We start from the raw sequence: 19203 nt of genomic DNA, 5'->3' as shown, positions 1-19203 counted from the left end.
GAATGTTGCAATTGTGCTCAGCCTTGTACAGTGAGGGGAAAGCTTTGCCACTCATTTAACCTCCACAGCTCTTTTGGGGAGTTTGGAAATGAGATGGAGAAAACATTTCCTGCACTCCCTCTTGCCCTTTATTTCCCCCAATGTGCCCTTGGTAAGCCCTGAGCTCGTTTTCCACACCTCCATCAGTCTGGATCCAAATGTTCTGGGCCAAGGAACCCCTGGGCTGGGGGAGCAGCACTTCAGTGCAGAGGGAAAGGGAGCTTGAGGGAACAGCCCCAGAGTCAGTGTCAGGCCAGGTGAGCACAGCTGAAGGAAAAGCCAAGGTAAGCAGGGATGATCTGAACATCCTTCAGCAAATCCTCCAGGTCTGGAAAGCAATGTCAGTGCAGACAGTTTTGGGGTCAGTCTCTTCTCCCAGGTAACAATTGACAGGACCAGAGGAAATGGTCTGTAATAGCACTAGGAAATGATTAGACTGGGTATTAGGAATAATTTCCTTTAGGAAATGGTAATGGCTTTTTGGGACATGCTGCCCAGGGCAGTGGTGGTGTCACCATTCCTGCAGGGAATTGAAACGCTGTGTGGATATGGTGCTTGTGCCCATGGTTTAGTGTTGGGGTTGGAGTTCCTGGGGGAATGCTTGGATTCACTATTCTTAGAGGTCTGTTCCAATATCAGAAATGTTATGGGTCTGATTCTTAAGAGGGAAAATCTCCAGTGAAGCAGGCAGGGTCCCCAGCTGCTCCCAACCAAGCCCTGCAGCAGCAGGACACACAGACACGGCCCAGGCCTGCAATGCCAAAGTGCTCGTTTTTATTCAAGCCGGGAAAAGCAGCCCCTGCCCCAAAGACACCGGGGCTGGCACCACAGGGCTCCAGCCCAGCAGCACCCAGCAGGAGCAGCTGCCACTGCTGCTGCCAGCCCAGCTGGGCACGGCACAGCCACCGAGGCCAGGGGACATCAGCACATGGGGACATCAGCACATGGGGACATCAGGAGGTGATTTTCAGGAGCCAGAAGCGAGGGCCATGTCCTGCTTGGGAATTTCAGGGTTTCATCCCCAGCGACTGTAAGAATAAAAGAGACAAGCACATCACCAGGTATAACATTTCTCGCCACTCTCTCCCCTGCCCTGCAATGCCCAGGGTGAGGTGCAGCAGAGTCAGGCTCAGGGCAGGTGAGGTGCAGTCCTTAGTGCAGCCAGGATGCACCTGGGCTATCTCAGTGCTGGCAGCCCTGGCTCCAGGCCTGTGCAGATGCAGCCAGACCTGGATCATGTCCTCAGTGCTGCCCAAGGACTAGGAATGTTTCCCGCTTTGGTGGCTTTGGTGAGTCCCCTGCAGAACATGAATGAGCCCTCTGGGATTGGGGGAGAGTGGGGAGGCCCTGGCTGATCTGGAGCTTTTGCTGCCTCTCTCAGGGCAGCTCCAAGCACCTTGCCTTCCCTCCCCTTCTTTCTGCCTTCAGTCCTCAGGGGCACCAAGCCTTTAGCTACTCAAGGGGCCTTTAAACACCTTCTTCCACTACAGCAGCTTTTGTAATTCCAAAACTTACTTTTTGCAGCAAAAGAAGAACGTGGAGCATCTTCCTATAATGACAAAGGGGAACCTGCACTTCACAAAGCCACAGTACCCATTTACTCGCTGACATTCTGCCCTGTTTGTTGGCTCCAAGGAGGATCCTGCTCAGGGAAAAAAGGCAAAGTGAGTGTGGTATAAATGTCAAAAATATGTCTGGCTCCAGAGCAGCTGCTGCTGGGTCTGAGTCCCAGTCTACTATGGAAACTGAGCACCAAAACCAACATTTTAAACTCTTCAGTCAAGATCTCATTTTTCTACAGTAACGTGTGCATGTGGGGAAAGACAGAGGGAAAGATCAGCAGGATGTACAGGAGTTGCTGTGCTGGAGCTCAGCTGCCCAGACCTTCCTCACAGAAAATCCATCCCAAATGTCATAAATACCTGAGAATTGTGGTCACTTACCAGGACCTGGAAAACCCCTCAGGTGGGGGTTCCCACCTCAGCCATCTCCCCTCTGTGCCTCTCACCTGCAGCGCTGTTCACCAGCAGGAGGAACAAGGGGAAAAGCAGGTAGAGGATCCGCATGGCTGATGCCTGTCCTGGGTCTTCTCGGGGCTGCAGAGGGAACACACCAAGAACCAAAGCAGGGTCAAGGATTTAGGGGAATCTCTGTGCCTGGAGAGGCCAAGTTAAATCAAGTCTTATCAAATGTTGTCCATTGCCCAAGCCAGCCCAAAGCTTCCTGCACAAACACCCTGCAAAATCCCCTGCAGTCAGGAAAGTCTTCCCAGCTCAGCTGGCAAGTATCCATCCTCAACTCCAGAGCATTCCCAGATTTCCAGCCAGCCCACTCCCCATCCCTGTGCAGCACTGACCCAGGGAGGAACAAGAGGGCAGGGAAGGGTCTTGGTGGGCTGGCAGTGACTGCCCAGTGACGTACCTGAGAAAGGTGTTGGTTCAGAGCACACCAAGGTCTGTCTGTAACAAACCAAGCTGGAATCTCTTGTATTAAGAGTCCAATGCACGGAGTGTCCCTGTGCTCCAAGCACGCCGGTTTTTCCCCATTTACAGGGGGTGGGGCTGGCACAAGTGGCCTGGGCCAAGCCGGGAGTGCCCCATGGCTGTGGGGGTGCTGGGGCTGGCCCTGCTCCCTCCCTGCTGCAGGGCCAGAGGCTGAGGGGCCTCCTGGGGCTGTTGCAATCAATGGCACCGTTGTCCCCATGCAACACCTCTTGTGACACCCGCGGCACAGCGGCACCGGGCTCTGGGGCCAGCAGGGAAATCCTTGGGATGGGCACAGGAACTGGGGGGTGCAGGCACAGGAACCAGTGCAGCCCTGGGGGAACAGAATCCTTCTTGCATGCGCTCACAGGATCAACTCTCAAATGGTTGGGGTTAGAAGGGACCTGAAAGAGCATCTCATTTTACCCCCCACCACGAACAGGGAGACCTTCCCCACTATCCCAGGTTGGTCCAAGGACCATCCAGCCTGGCCTTGGACACTTTAGGGATCCAGGAGCAGCCACAGCTTCTCTGGGCAGCCTGTGCCACTGCCTCATCTCCCTCACAGAGAAGGATTCCATCCAAAAATATATCTGATTTAAACTATGTCCATGTGAAAACATTTCCTTCTCTCCTCTCCTTTGTCTTTCCTACTCTAATTGAACAACCAGCCAGTGTGGGATAGGTAAATATTCACAGACTATGAAAGAAAAAAAATAGGGAAACTTCAAGAACATCTCAATACATAACAGGTATGTGCACCTGACATGTCAGAGGGATAAGTAGGGTTGTCTCTAGTGACTGTTCAGATAGAATGAGAGCAACACCAGGATAGATAAGTTCTGTAAACCAGGGGATCCGACAAAATTATGCCTCCTAACGCCAACCAAGGTGAAGAAATATAAGCTGTATGCTGCCATTACTTGTGAATCCAGTTTATTTGATGCCAGCCATGCCACTGGGCGAAGTGACAGTCCTTACCAGGCGGGAGGGTCTGTGCCATGTGCCCAGGGTGGCAGCTCCTTCTCCAGGGGTTTGGCAGAGCAATCTGGTCCCCCCAAACTAAAAGGGGCAAGGTGCTGGGGATTTGCAAGCAGAACATGTTGGCATTTTCTGCTTCACAACCCTGAGATGTGAAGTCACAGTGACGAGGTAACAATCATAAAAAATGTTGTAGAGGGATTCTGGATGCTCAGCAGAAACAGAGGCACCACCTGAACACATCACTGATGGTGGCTTTACTGGGAGGTTTCTTGAAGGGACTCAGAAAAGGTTCCACTCTGTGCCTCAGGAGAAGATTGATGTTGGCTTCCAGTGAGCAGGGTCTGTGTGTGTGTCCCAGGATGTGTCCCTGTGTCCCTGCCTGTGTCCAGAAAACCACAGCACTGCAGGGTCCTTACACAAGGCAGGGTGACACAAGGCTCTGGGTTGGGAATCCTTGTCAGAGGTGTCACAAGAGGATTCCAAAGCCTCCTTTTCTCTGGTGCAGAGGGAGAAACAGAAAAGGAACTCTTGGGCTACTGGTGACTCCAGCCTGGCCTTTGTGGTCTTTCTCCCGCGATGCTGCAGACAGCATCAAACAAGATAATAATGAATTGAATGTATGGGAAATGGAGGACTTAAGTGATGCTACAGTGAAGCTGTGCTATGGATACTGAATATTCCATATAGAAATAATGCAAATGAAAGAAAGCAGAGCAAATCTTTTAGTTCAGGCATTTATCTCCATCTAGATCATGAGTACCATGCGAGTTGTCCTGGTGGCTATGCCATGCTCCCTGAGGCTCTTCAGGGCTTCACTGACATTTCTTTAAGGAATGGCTCCTTCTGCAGGTTTTTCAGCTGGGACAGGGGCTTGGACCTTGGAACAAATCTGTGGATATTTTAGGGTGAGGCCTTGCCACTATGTCCACAGTTCCCAGTCCATGTATTTCTGGCATGGGTGTAGGTTGCTGTGAACAGATTGATATCTGGGCCTATAAACACCAGGACAAGGTTCCTGTTCCCCCAGAGGGAGCATCTGCAGGGCAGCCCCAGCACAGGCAGCCCAGCCAGCCTGGCCCAGCAGGCAGGGCCAGGCTCAGCATCCCCAAAGCACGGCCAGGCAGGAGCATCCCCAGGGACACAGGCGCTGCTCAGCCCCAGCTCCATGCCCAGGGCCTTCTGCTGCCACCAAGGCAGTGGCAGCCCCAGGGGCAGCAGGCACAGCAGCCCTGCAGCAGCAGGACACACAGACATGGCCCAGGCCTGCAATGCCAAAGTGCTCGTCTTTATTCAAGCCAGGAAAAGCAGCCCCTGCCCCAAAGACACCGGGGCTGGCACCACAGGGCTCCAGCCCAGCAGCACCCAGCAGGAGCAGCTGCCACTGCTGCTGCCAGCCCAGCTGGGCATGGCACAGCCACCGAGGCCAGGGGACATCAGCAGATGGGGACATCAGCAGATGGGGACATCAGGACATGGGGACATCAGCACATGGGTCCAGCAGCCAGAAGCGAGGGCCATGTCCTGCTTGGGAATTTTCAGGGTTTCAACCCCTGGGACTGTAGGAAGAAAAGAGACAAGCACATCAGCTGGTGAAACTTTCCCTGCCACTGTATCCCCTGCCACTGTGTCCCCTGCCCTACAATGCCCAGGGTGAGGTGCAGCAGAGTCAGGCTCAGGGCAGGTGAGGTGCAGTCCTTAGTGCAGCCAGGTTGCTCCTGGGCTATCTCAGTGCTGGCAGCCCTGGCTCCAGGGCTCTGCAGATGCAGCCAGACCTGGATCATGTCCTCAGTGCTGCCCAAGGACTGGGAATCTTTCTCGCTTTGGTGGCTTTGGTGAGTCCTCTGCAGAGCCTGAATGAGGCCCTGGGCACTGAGGGAGAATGTGAAGGCTGTGGCTGACCTGGGGCACCTCCATCCTGGGGCTTCTCTCCCAGTGACGGGAGATCAAACCCACAAGGACTATTCCCTCCCTTCTTCAGCATCTCTCTCAACGCATAAATGCAGAGGAATATTTATCATGTGTTGTCAAGTAAGGCACAGGTAACAGATATTTCTGAGGAAAAAAAAAAGGAGAAAAAGCTTTCTTCAGCCAAGGACTGGCCCTTACCTTCTGCAGCACACATATTCTCCTGCACATCTTCCAACAAAACGGGTACCAAAGGGACAAGAACGCCTGGAGCAGAATCCCCCTTGTCGCCTGCACACAAGCGCATTTCCTGTTTCCATCGGGGAAGACACACACAAAACAATTAAAGTAATAATCTAAGAGGTCAGGCTGTGGTTATAGACAGGCTGATGCTCCCTGCTGCTGGTGCATTTCAGGCCAAGAGAAGGGCTCAGATCCAATCCCCCCACAGCCACATCTCCAATTGCAATGTGTCTCACCTGGAAGGTCCCTGTCCCCCTAAACTGGAGGCACAGCAGAGCAGAGAGTAGAAAGGACCAGTGTGAGGTTAAGAAAGAGCCTGGATGTCTTCCAGCTGCATTCCCACCTCTGCCTGGATCAGCAGAGCTGGCAGGTCGGCATTTGTCACATTCCACCTCCCTGACCCACAAAATAAGCCAGGATGCAGTTTCCATGGGCTCTCTCCACCCCAAATCAGTGTCCACATGGAAACGCACTCAGGAAACACCTTTGACCCCAGTCCCCTGTTACCTTCTCATCATTCCCACAAACACAGTCACTTCCAGGGACACTGAATTCCCACTGCTGGGTGCTCACACTTTCCCCCATTTCCCCTCTTCCCATCTCACCTGCAGCACCCTGGACCAACAGGAGAATCAGAGGGAAGAGCAGGAACAGGATCTTCATGGCTGCTGCTCCTCCTGGGTCTGCACAAGGCTGCAAAGGAAGACCAAGGTAATGGGGACAAGCAGGACCCTGAGTGGGCAGGATTCCAGAGAGAGACCCCACACTCACCTGCCTGGAGAAGGTCTGGGTGTTGAGGCAGCAGCAAAGCCAAGAGCAATGGCTGTGTGCAGATGGCCTTGGGGCCAGGCAATGCTGCAGTGCCCCAAGCAGGCTGGGTTTATAGCAGTGCTGGTGGGTGGGACAGGCCCCAGTTGCTGCTGGCACAAGTGGCCTGGGCCAAGCCGGGAGTGCCCCATGGCTGTGGGGGTGCTGGGGCTGGCCCTGCTCCCTCCCTGCTGCAGGGCCAGAGGCTGAGGGGCCTCCTGGGGCTGTTGCAATCAATGGCACCGTTGTCCCCATGCAACACCTCTTGTGACACCCGCGGCACAGCGGCACCGGGCTGGGCAGGAGAGGGATGGGATGGACAGGACAGTTGGGTTGCTGTTGGGAAGAGGAGAAATGAGGAAATGGTTTCCCTCCTTGACCTGTCTGGTTTTATCAGTTGGATACTCAGTGGCACGTGTAAAATCTGACTGAATGTTGCAATCGTGCTCAGCTTTGTACAGTGAGGGGAAAGGTTTGCCAATCATTTCACACCAACAGCTCCTTTGGGGAGTTTGGAAATGAGATGGAGAAAATAAAATTTCCTGCACTCCCTCTTTCCCTTTTCTTCCCCCTGTGTCCCCTTGGTAAGCCCTGAGCTCGTTTTCCACACCTCCATCAGAGTCTGGCTCCAGATGTTCTGGGCCAAGGAGCCCCTGGGCTGGGGGAGCAGCACTTCAGTGCAGAGGGAAAGGGAGCTTGAGGGAACAGCCCCAGAGTCAGTGCAGGACAGGTGAGCACAGCAGAAGGAAAAGCCAAGGCAGGCAGGGATGATCTGAACATCCCTCACCAAATCCTCCAGTTCTGGAAAGCAATGGCAGTGCAGACAGTTTTGGGGTCAGTCTCTTCTCCCAGGTAACAATTGACAGGACCAGAGGAAATGGTCTCAAATACCACCAGGAAATGATTTGACTGGGTATTAGGAAAAATTTCCTTGCAGAAAGGGTGATGGTTGTTTCGGACATGCTGCCCAGGGCAGTGGTGGAGTCACCATTCCTGCAGGGAATTGAAACGCTGTATGGATGTGGCACTTGTGCTCATGGTTTAGTATTGGGGTTGGAGTTCCTGGGAGAATGGTTGGACTCAATATTCTTAGAGGTCTTTTCAAATATCATAAATGTTATGGGTCTGATTCTTGAGAGAGAAAGTCTCCAGTGAAGCAGGCAGGGTCCCCAGCTGCTCCCAACCAAGCCCTGCAGCAGCAGGACACACAGACACGGCCCAGACCTGCAATGCCAAAGTGCTCATCTTTATTCAAGCAAGGAAAAGCAGCCCCTGCCCCAAAGGTACCGGGGCTGGCACCACAGGGCTCCAGCCCAGCAGCACCCAGCAGGAGCAGCTGCCACTGCTGCTGCCAGCCCAGCTGGGCACGGCAGAGCCACTGAGGCCAGGGGACATCAGGAGGTGATTTTCAGGAGCCAGAAGCGAGGGCCATGTCGTCCTTAGGGACAGGGTCTCAACCCCAAATACTGTAAGAAGAGAGGAAACAAGCACATTACCTGCTGTAACTTTTCTTGCCCCTCTTTATCCCCTCCCCCTGCAATGAAAACAAGCACAGGGAAAGAACACTCAGGCTACAGAGGCCAACTCCAGCTGTTACAGATATCAGGAGGAGGATCCTCTCACTATTCCAGGAACAGCCTTCTCCTTTGGGCAACGGAGCTGAGCTCTCTGCATTGCCAGTGAGTAAACTTTGTGGGGCTAAAGGAGTGTAGGGTACAACTGGTGTACCTGGGGCTTCTTCAGCCCTACTCAGGGCAGGTCCAAACCCCAAAAGACTTTTCCTTTCCTTCCTTGGCTTTTGCCTCTGAGCATGAACGCATTAAGGTGTGACGTAGCAGCAGGTCAAAAGACAATAATAACTTCATCCATGAGCAGGAAAACACCATTTCCAGAACTTACAATTTGCAGCAGTGACTCAGTGTTGAACAAACTCCCACGTATTTATAGGGGAATCGACAGCCCCCCACAGCACAGAATCCTCCTCGTCGGATGCACTTGTCATGTTTTCCTGCTGCAAGGGAAAATCATGCACAGGGAAAGAGTTAAAACAACAGCCTGGGAGAGGAGTGTGTGCCTGCACTTCTCCCTCTTCCCTTCTTACCTGCAGCACCCTGGACTAACAGGAGGAACAAGGGGAAGAGCAGGAACAGGATCCTCATGGCTGATGCTTCTCACAGGACTTCACGGGGTTGCAGAGTGGACACACCAAAGGTCCTGGACATTACAGCACACAGAAATGTTCTAAATTGCAGAGGGACCATGCAAAGTGGCCTGTTGCAAACAATGAATCTCAGGTGCTTTAGGATTTCCTGGGAGCAGCTGGGGAAATGCTGGACTGTTGGGCAATTTCCATCACCTTATTCTCTATGAATTCTCTGCAAATTCTCTGAAGGGACATGTGGGACAAGTAATGCCTGATTCTTCCACTAGTACCCAAATCAGAATTCAAAGGCTTGTGGAAAACAAGCAGAATATTAACCCTTGGAAGATGTGCTCCCTCAGAACTTTTGCATCCAACACTTCTGTCTTGAGCAAAAGTACATGTTTCTGCTCAGCTAGAGCCAAGGGTGGAACAAGAAAGATTTTCAAATGCAGCTACCACATGAAACGTGTTGCGGCTGCTTTTATTGTCACAATTCTGCCTCTCCTTCCCCAAGAGACAAAGCAGAGTTTGTCTGTCAGGTAGTGCTCGTGTCACCATTCAACACAATGCCAACCGTCAAAGAAGAGTTGGGAACTGACCTGGGTTGTGGAGTTGAGGGAAATACATGTCCCTGGAGATGTCCAGAACTCTGTGAAGGAGGTTCCTGCCCATCGCTATGGTCAGTAGAATCAAAGAACGGTTTGGGATGAAGGGACCCCTTATGGCTACTTTAGTTCCAACCCCCTTTAAAATGAGCAGGTTCAGCTACATCACAGAATCATAGTTTGATTGAGGACAAAAGATCCTTCCATGTTAATAGAAGCTGGAAAGAATGGAAAATCTCTGTACTGCTGCTTGAATTGCATCTCCCTACTTTATCCAGCAAAGTCTCCAGAAAAGAAGCCTCCAAAAAAGAAGCCTCAGGGACCTCCCTGCAGCCCCAAGACACATTTCCAGTCCCAGATGAAGGCAGGAAAGCCAGGTTTACTTCCAGCATATTCTGGACTCTGATAATAAATTGACTCATAGAGAAAATTTGTGCTCTTTCGTAAAAAGCTCAAATGGCCTCCAGCGTCCACATGGACACCTGCAACAGTTTGTAAATAACAGAGAGCCAGGAGGAGAGAGCTGTAATGGCCAGCTGTTCTCAAGTGAAGCCACAGCCACCTACCTGATGAGGATCTTGGTGCTCAAACTGTGACAGGAATGGCTGAGTGCAGATGGCCTTGGGGCCAGGCAATGGTGCAGTGCCCCAAGCACGCTGGGTTTATAGCAGTGCTGGTGGGTGGGACAGGCCCCAGTTGCTGCTGGCACAAGTGGCCTGGGCCAAGCCGGGAGTGCCCCATGGCTGTGGGGGTGCTGGGGCTGGCCCTGCTCCCTCCCTGCTGCAGGGCCAGAGGCTGAGGGGCCTCCTGGGGCTGTTGCAATCAATGGCACCGTTGTCCCCATGCAACACCTCTTGTGACACCCGCGGCACAGCGGCACCGGGCTGGGCAGGAGAGGGATGGGATGGACGGAAGAGGTGGGTTGGGGTTGGGAAGAGGAGAAATGAGGAAATGGTTTCCCTCCTTGACTCTCTGGTTTTATCAGTTGTATACTCAGTGGCATGTGGAAAATCTGAGTGAATATTGCAATTGTGCTCAGCCTTGTACAGTGAGGGGAAAGGTTTGCCAATCATTTCACACCAACAGCTCTTTTGGGGAGTTTGGAAATGAGATGGGGAAAATAAAATTTCCTGCCCTCCCTCTTGCCCTTTTCTTCCCCCCGTGTGGCCTCGGTAAGCCCTGAGCTCATTTTCCACAACTCCATCAGTCTGGCTCCAAATGTTCTGGGCCAAGGAGCCCCTGGGCTGGGGGAGCAGCACTTCAGTGCAGAGGGAAAGGGAGCTTGAGGGAACAGCCCCAGAGTCAGTGCAGGACAGGTGAACACAGCAGAAGGAAAAGCCAAGGCAGGCAGGGATGATCTGAACATCCCTCAGCAAATCCTCCAGTTCTGGAAAGCAATGGCAGTGCAGACAGTTTTGGGGTCAGTCTCTTCTCCCAGGTAACAATTGACAGGACCAGAGGACATGGTCTCAAATAGCACCAGGAAAGGATTAGACTGGGTATTAGGAAAAATTTCCTTGCAGAAACAGTGATGGTTGTTTCGGACATGCTGCCCAGGGCAGTGGTGGAGTCACCATTCCTGCAGGGAATTGAAACGCTGTGTGGATGTGGCACTTGTGATCATGGTTTAGTGTTGGGGTTGGAGTTCCTGGGGGAATGCTTGGACTCAATATTCTTAGAGGTCTTTTCAAATATCAGAAATATTATGGGTCTGATTCTTGAGATGGAAAGTCTCCAGTGAAGCAGGCAGGGTCCCCAGCTGCTCCCAACCAAGCCCTGCAGCAGCAGGACACACAGACACGGCCCAGGCCTGCAATGCCAAAGTGCTCGTCTTTATTCAAGCCGGGAAAAGCAGCCCCTGCCCCAAAGACACCGGGGCTGGCACCACAGGGCTCCAGCCCAGCAGCACCCAGCAGGAGCAGCTGCCACTGCTGCTGCCAGCCCAGCTGGGCACGGCACAGCCACCGAGGCCAGGGGACATCAGGAGGTGATTTTCAGGAGCCAGAAGCGAGGGCCATGTTGTCCTTAGGGATAGGTTCTCAACCCTAAATACTGTAAGAAGAGAGGAAACAAGCACATTACCTGCTGCAACTTTTCTTGCCCCTCTTTATCCCCTCCCCCTGTATGAAAACAAGCACAGGGAAAGAACACTCAGGCTACAGAGGCCAACTCCAGCTGTTACAGATATCAGGAGGAGGATCCTCTCACTATTCCAGAAACAGCCTTCTCCTTTGGGCAACGGAGCTGAGCTCTCTGCATTGCCAGTGAGTAAACTTTGTGGGGCTAAAGGAGTGTAGGGTACAACTGGTGTACCTGGGGCTACTTCAGCCCTACTCAGGGCAGGTCCAAACCCCAAAAGACTTTTCCTTTCCTTCCTTGGCATTTGCCTCTGAGCATGAATGCATTAAGGTGTGACGTAGCAGCAGGTCAAAAGACAATAATAACTTCATCCATGAGCAGGAAAAAACCATTTCCAGAACTTACAATTTGCAGCAGTGACTCAGTTTTGAACAAACTCCCACATATTTAAAGGGGAATGGACAGCCCCCCATAGCACAGAATCCTCCTCGTCGGATGCACTTGGCACGTGTTCCTGCGGCCAGGGAAAATCATGCACAGGGAAAGAGTTAAAACAACAGCCTGGGAGAGGAGTGTGTGCCTGCACTTCTCCCTCTTCCCTTCTTACCTGCAGCACCCTGGACTAACAGGAGGAACAAGGGGAAGATCAGGAACAGGATCCTCATGGCTGATGCTTCTCACAGGACTTCACGGGGTTGCAGAGTGGACACACCAAAGGTCCTGGACATTACAGCACACAGAAATGTTCTAAATTGCAGAGGGACCATGCAAAGTGGCCTGTTGCAAACAATGAATCTCAGGTGCTTTAGGATTTCCTGGGAGCAGCTGGGGAAATGCTGGACTGTTGGGCAATTTCCATCACCTTATTCTCTATGAATTCTCTGCAAATTCTCTGAAGGGACATGTGGGACAAGTAATGCCTGATTCTTCCACTAGTACCCAAATCAGAATTCAAAGGCTTGTGGAAAACAAGCAGAATATTAACCCTTGGAAGATGTGCTCTCTCAGAACTTTTGCATCCAACACTTCTGTCTTGAGCAAAAGTACATGTTTCTGCTCAGCTAGAGCCAAGGGTGGAACAAGAAAGATTTTCAAATGCAGCTACCACATGAAACGTGTTGCTGCTGCTTTTATTGTCACAATTCTGCCTCTCCTTCCCCAAGAGACAAAGCAGAGTTTGTCTGTCAGGTGGTGCTCGTGTCACCATTCAACACAATGCCAACCGTCAAAGAAGAGTTGGGAACTGACCTGGGTTGTGGAGTTGAGGGAAATACATGTCCCTGGAGATGTGCACGACTTTGGAAAGGAGGTTCCTGCCCATCGCTATGGTCAGTAGAATCAAAGAACGGTTTGGGATGAAGGGACCCCTTATGGCTACTTTAGTTCCAACCCCCTTTAAAATGAGCAGGTTCAGCTACATCACAGAATCATAGTTTGATTGAGGACAAAAGATCCTTCCATGTTAATAGAAGCTGGAAAGAATGGAAAATCTCTGTACTGCTGCTTGAATTGCATCTCCCTACTTTATCCAGCAAAGTCTCCAGAAAAGAAGCCTCCAAAAAAGAAGCCTCAGGGACCTCCCTGCAGCCCCAAGACACATTTCCAGTCCCAGATGAAGGCAGGAAAGCCAGGTTTACTTCCAGCATATTCTGGACTCTGATAATAAATTGACTCAGAGAAAATTTGTGCTCTTTCGTAAAAAGCTCAAATGGCCTCCAGCGTCCACATGGACACCTGCAACAGTTTGTAAATAACAGAGAGCCAGGAGGAGAGAGCTGTAATGGCCAGCTGTTCTCAAGTGACCCCACAGCCACCTACCTGATGAGGATCTTGGTGCTCAAACTGTGACAGGAATGGCTGAGTGCAGATGGCCTTGGGGCCAGGCAATGGTGCAGTGCCCCAAGCACGCTGGGTTTATAGCAGTGCTGGTGGGTGGGACAGGCCCCAGTTGCTGCTGGCACAAGTGGCCTGGGCCAAGCCGGGAGTGCCCCGTGGCTGTGGGGCTGCTGGGGCTGGCCCTGCTCCCTCCCTGCTGCAGGGCCAGAGGCTGAGGGGCCTCCTGGGGCTGTTGCAATCAATGGCACCGTTGTCCCCATGCAACACCTCTTGTGACACCCACGGCACAGCGGCACCGGGCTGGGCAGGAGAGGGATGGGATGGACAGGAGAGGTGGGTTGGGTCTGGGAAGAGTAGAAATGAGGAAATGGTTTCCCTCCTTGACCTCTCTGGTTTTATCAGTTGTATACTCAGTGGCATGTGGAAAATCTGACTGAATATTGCAATTGTGCTCAGCTTTGTACAGTGAGGGGAAAGGTTTGCCAATCATTTCATACCAATAGCACTTTTGGGGATGTTGGAAGTGAGGTGGAGAAAATAAAATTTCCTGCCCTCCCTCTTGCCCTTTTCTTCCCCCCGTGTGCCCTCGGTAAACCCTGAGCTCGTTTTCCGCACCTCCATCAGTCTGGCTCCAAATGTTCTGGGCCAAGGAGCCCCTGGGCTGGGGGAGCAGCATTTCAGTGCAGAGGGAAAGGGAGCTTGAGGGAACAGCCCCAGAGTCAGTGCAGGACAGGTGAGCACAGCTGAAGGAAAAGCCAAGGCAGGCAGGGATGATCTGAACATCCCTCAGCAAATCCTCCGGTTCTGGAAAGCAATGGAAAGCAATGGCAGTGCAGACAGTTTTGGGGTCAGTCTCTTCTCCCAGGTAACAATTGACAGGACCAGAGGACATGGTCTCAAATAGCACCAGGAAATGATTAGACTGGGTATTAGGAATAATTTCCTTGCAGAAACGGTGATGGTTGTTTCGGACATGCTGCCCAGGGCAGTGGTGGTGTCACCATTCCTGCAGGGAATTGAAACGCTTGTGATCATGGTTTAGTGTTGGGGAATGCTTGGACTCAGTATTCTTAGAGGTCTTTTCAAATCTCAGAAATGTTATGGGTCTGATTCTTGAGAGGGAAAGTCTCCAGTGAAGCAGGCAGCTGCTCCCAACCAAGCCCTGCAGCAGCAGGACACACAGACACGGCCCAGGCCTGCAATGCCCAAGTGCTCGTCTTTATTCAAGCCGGGAAAAGCAGCCCCTGCCCCAAAGACACCGGGGCTGGCACCACAGGGCTCCAGCCCAGCAGCACCCAGCAGGAGCAGCTGCCACTGCTGCTGCCAGCCCAGCTGGGCACGGCACAGCCACCGAGGCCAGGGGACATCAGCACATGGGGACATCAGCACATGGGGACATCAGCACATGGATCCAGTAGCCAGAAGAACAGAGGAGGTCCATCTGAAGAATTTCAGGGTCTTATCCCCGGATTCTGTAGGAAGAAAGGAAACAAGCACATCAGCTGGTGTAACTTTCCCTGCCACTGTGTCCCCTGCCCTGCAATGCCCAGGGTGAGGTGCAGCAGAGTCAGGCTCAGGGGAGGTGAGGTGCAGTCCTTACTGCAGCCAGGTTGCACCTGGGCTATCTCAGTGCTGGCAGCCCTGGCTCCAGGGCTCTGCAGATGCAGCCAGACCTGGATCATGTCCTCAGTGCTGCCCAAGGACAGGGAATCTTTCTCGCTTCGGTGGCTTTGGTGAGTGCTCTGCAGAGCCTGAATGAGGCCCTGGGCACTGGGGGAGAGTGGGGAGGCCCTGGCTGGCCTGGGCCTGCTGCTGCCCTGTGAGGGGAGATCAAACCTTCAAGGGCTTTTCCCTCCCTCCTTGAGCATCTCTCTCAAAGCATAAATGCTGCAGAGTATTTATCATGAGGTGTCCATTGTCAGTGTCAGGTTTATGTACAAAATCATGAGCAGGATGGGACTGCTGAGGCATGAGTCTTGAGCTGTTGATTTTCCAGCATCAGTCTCATTGCATGGTCATAACAATGGGAAGTTGTCAGCAGCTCATGTCCTCGGCAGCAGCCAAATAACTCAATATTACAACTCACTTAAAAGTTTTTTGACCAATCACACAGAGCAAAAGCAGATTGACAGTAGATTTTTCCAACCATTATAAGCACATGTATCTTTGGTTAAAACAATGCTGGCTTATTTTGAATACAATACCAGTTTGTAATCCTTAAAACACAATGCACAGAGATGCATTATTAAGCTTAGAACTTCCTAATATCTTCCTCGATACACTTTTCTGAAGCTTAGGAAGTTATTCCAGCCAAGTGTTAATACACAGACCATTGTTTTATCTCTCCTTACTAATTCTGATATCATTTTCAGCTGAGAACTCTTATGGCGATTTCTTAGCTCTAAATTTTAGTTCTACTGTTCCTGAGGACTGCCTTTTATAGCTTTCCCAAACCCCTCTGATTTTAAGGATTCCCACATTGTCAAGAAAGGAGTTAGTAACAGATATTTCTGAGGGAAAAACAGGAAAATACTACTTCACCCAAAGATCTGGGCCTTACCTTCTGCAGCACAGACGACCTGGTGAACATCTTCCCACATAACGTGTACCACGAGGGCAAGAACCCTTGAAGCAGTATCCCCTCTGTACTCGCATGCACATAAATGCATTGCCTGTTCCCATGGGGAAAGATACAGGAAGCAATTAAAGGAATAATCTGAGAGGTCAGGCTGTGGTTATAGACAGGCTGATGCTCCCTGCTGCTGGTGCATTTCAGGCCAAGAGAAGGGCTCAGATCCAATCCCCCCACAGCCACATCTCCAATTGCAATGTGTCTCACCTGGAAGGTCCCTGTCCCCCTAAACTGGAGGCAGAGCAGAGCAGAGAGTAGAAAGGACCAACGTGAGGTTGAGGAAGAGCCAGGCTGTCTACCAGCTGCATTCCCACCTCTGCCTGGATCAGCAGAGCTGGGAGGCAGGGATACCTCCCATTCCATATCCCTGACCCACAGACCAAGCCAGGATGCTGTTTCCATGGGCTCTCTCCACCCCAAATCAGTGTCCATCTGAAAACTCATTCAAGAAAGTCTTTCACCGCAATCCCCAGTTGCCTTCTCATCATTCCCGCAAACAGTCATTTCCAGGGACACAGAAGTCCCCCTGTCACAGGCAAACACTTTGCCAATTTCCCTTCTTCCCTTCTCACCTGCAGCACCCTGGACCAACAGGAGAATCAAAGGGAGGAGCAGGAACAGGACCTTCATGGCTGCTGCTTCTCCTGGGCCTTCACAGAGCTGCAAAGGGGACACCAAGATAATGGGGACAGGCAGGAACCTGAGTGGGCAGGATTCCAGAGAGAGACCCCACACTAACCTACCTGACAAAGGCTTTGGGGTTCAGGGAGCAGCAAAGCCAAGAGCAATGGCTGTGTGCAGATGGCCTTGGGGCCAGGCAATGCTGCAGTGCCCCAAGCAGGCTGGGTTTATAGCAGTGCTGGTGGGTGGGACAGGCCCCAGTTGCTGCTGGCACAAGTGGCCTGGGCCAAGCCGGGAGTGCCCCATGGCTGTGGGGGTGCTGGGGCTGGCCCTGCTCCCTCCCTGCTGCAGGGCCAGAGGCTGAGGGGCCTCCTGGGGCTGTTGCAATCAATGGCACCGTTGTCCCCAAGCAACACCTCTTGTGACACCCGCGGCACAGCAGCACCGGGCTGGGCAGGAGAGGGATGGGATGGACAGGACAGTTGGGTTGGGGATGGGAAGAGTAGAAATGAGGAAATGGTTTCCCTCCTTGTGGTCTCCCATTTTATCTGTTCTATACTCAGAGTGGGATGTGGAAAATCTGACTGAATGTTGCAATTGTGCTCAGCTTTGTACAGTGAGGGGAAAGGTTTGCCAATCATTTCACACCAACAGCTCTTTTCGGAGGTTGGAAATGAGATGGGGAAAATAAAATTGCCTGGACTCCCTCTTGCCCTTTTCTTCCCTCCGTGTGCCCTCGGTAAGCCCTGAGCTCGTTTTCCACAACTCCATCAGAGTCTGGCTCCAGATGTTCTGGGCCAAGGAGCCCCTGGGCTGGGGGAGCAGCACTTCAGTGCAGAGGGAAAGGGAGCTTGAGGGAACAGCCCCAGAGTCAGTGCAGGACAGGTGAGCACAGCAGAAGGAAAAGCCAAGGCAGGCAGGGATGATCTGAACATCCCTCAGCAAATCCTCCAGTTCTGGAAAGCAATGGCAGTGCAGACAGTTTTGGGGTCAGTCTCTTCTCCCAGATAACAATTGACAGGACCAGAGGACATGGTCTCAAATGGCGCCAGGGAAGGATTAGACTGGGTATTAGGAATGATTTCCTTGCAGAAACGGTGATGGTTGTTTCGGACATGCTGCCCAGGGCAGTGGTGGTGTCACCATTCCTGCAGGGAATTTAAAAACCCTGTGGATGTGGCACTTGTGCTCATGGTGTAGTGTTGGGGTTGGAGTTCCTGGGGGAATGCTTGGACTCAATATTCTTAGAGGGTTTTTCAAATATCAGAAATGTTATGGGTCTGATTCTTGAGAGGGAAAGTCTCCAGTGAAGCAGGCAGGGTCCCCAGCTGCTCCCAACCAAGCCCTGCAGCAGCAGGACACACAGACACGGCCCAGGCCTGCAATGCCAAAGTGCTCGTCTTTATTCAAGCCGGGAAAAGCAGCCCCTGCCCCAAAGACACCGGGGCTGGCACCACAGGGCTCCAGCCCAGCAGCACCCAGCAGGAGCAGCTGCCACTGCTGCTGCCAGCCCAGCTGGGCATGCACAGCCACCGAGGCCAGGGGACATCAGCACATGGGGACATCAGCACATGGGGACATCAGCACATGGGGACATCAGGAGTTGACTTTCAGGAGCCAGAAACGAGGGGAATGTCCTGCTTGGCAATTTCAGGATTTCAAACCCAGCGACTGTAAGAAGCAAACAGACAATCACATCACCTGGTGTAACTTTCCCTGTCACTGTGTCCCCTTCCCTGCAATGACAGGGTGAGGTGCAGCAGAGTCAGGCTCAGGGCAGGTGAGGTGCAGTCCTTAGTGCAGCCAGGTTGGCCCTGGGCTATCTCAGTGCTGGCAGCCCTGGCTCCAGGGCTCTGCAGATGCAGCCAGACCTGGATCCTGTCCTCAGTGCTGCCCATGGACTGTGAAGTCTTCAGTCCTTGGTGTCTTTGTTGAGTGGGGAGGCCTTGGCTGATCTGGGGCTGCAGATGCAGCCTCACTCAGGGCAGTTCCAAACCTCTCAATAACTTGTACATTCTCTTTTAGGTTCCTTCCACTAATTCTATGTTAGAATGAAATTTGTCAGAGATCACTCTGGAAAAGCCAGAGGAATGTCTTTCCTCCGGCAGGGATCGGGTCCTTACCTTTTGCAGCACAGACTGACTGATGAACATCTTCCAATGGGTTTTGTCTGGGACATGCAGCCGTCAAAGCTGCAGAATCCCCCTCGGCGCCTGCATTGAGCTGCATTCCCTGTTTCCATGAAGAAAAGCACACACAGCTATTACAGCAATAATCCAGGAGTGCAGGCTGTGCTTGCACTGCTGCTGGCAGGGAGGGACTGCTCACATCCCACATCCCTGTCTATTTCCCTGGGATCCCTCCATCCAAGCACGGTGTCCAGTTGGAATGTCGAGAAACTCCTCTGACCCCGATACCTTCTCATCACTCCCACAAACACGGTCATTTCCAGGGACACTGAATTCCCCCTGGGGCAGGCTCACACTTTCCATCATTTCTCCTCTTCCTCTCTCACCTGAAGCACCCTGGACCAACAGGAGGATCAGGGGGAAGAGTAGGAACAGGATCTTCATGGCTGCTGCCTCTCCTGGGTCTTCACAGAGCTGCAGAGGGGACACCAAGGCAATGGGGACCAGCAGGACCCTGAGTGAGGCAGGAGCCTGGGCTCAGGTTCACCAAACTTCAGAGGGGCTGCTTGCAAACCACAGATGATGATATTTCCTCTACTTTCCTCTTGAAAAGAACTCTGTGTTTCGTGCCATCCTGCCAATCTTGGGAGCATTTTAGAGTGCCTCACTCCCTTGGAAAGCATTTACACAAGTAGAT

This window comes from Agelaius tricolor, unplaced genomic scaffold (assembly GCF_023055355.1).
Source record: "Agelaius tricolor isolate 1412-34295 unplaced genomic scaffold, bAgeTri1.0.p SCAF_1, whole genome shotgun sequence".
In the NCBI taxonomy this organism is placed as follows: Eukaryota; Metazoa; Chordata; class Aves; order Passeriformes; family Icteridae; genus Agelaius; species Agelaius tricolor.
The sequence above is the reverse complement of the archived record's forward strand: the minus strand, read 5'-3'. Positions refer to the sequence as shown.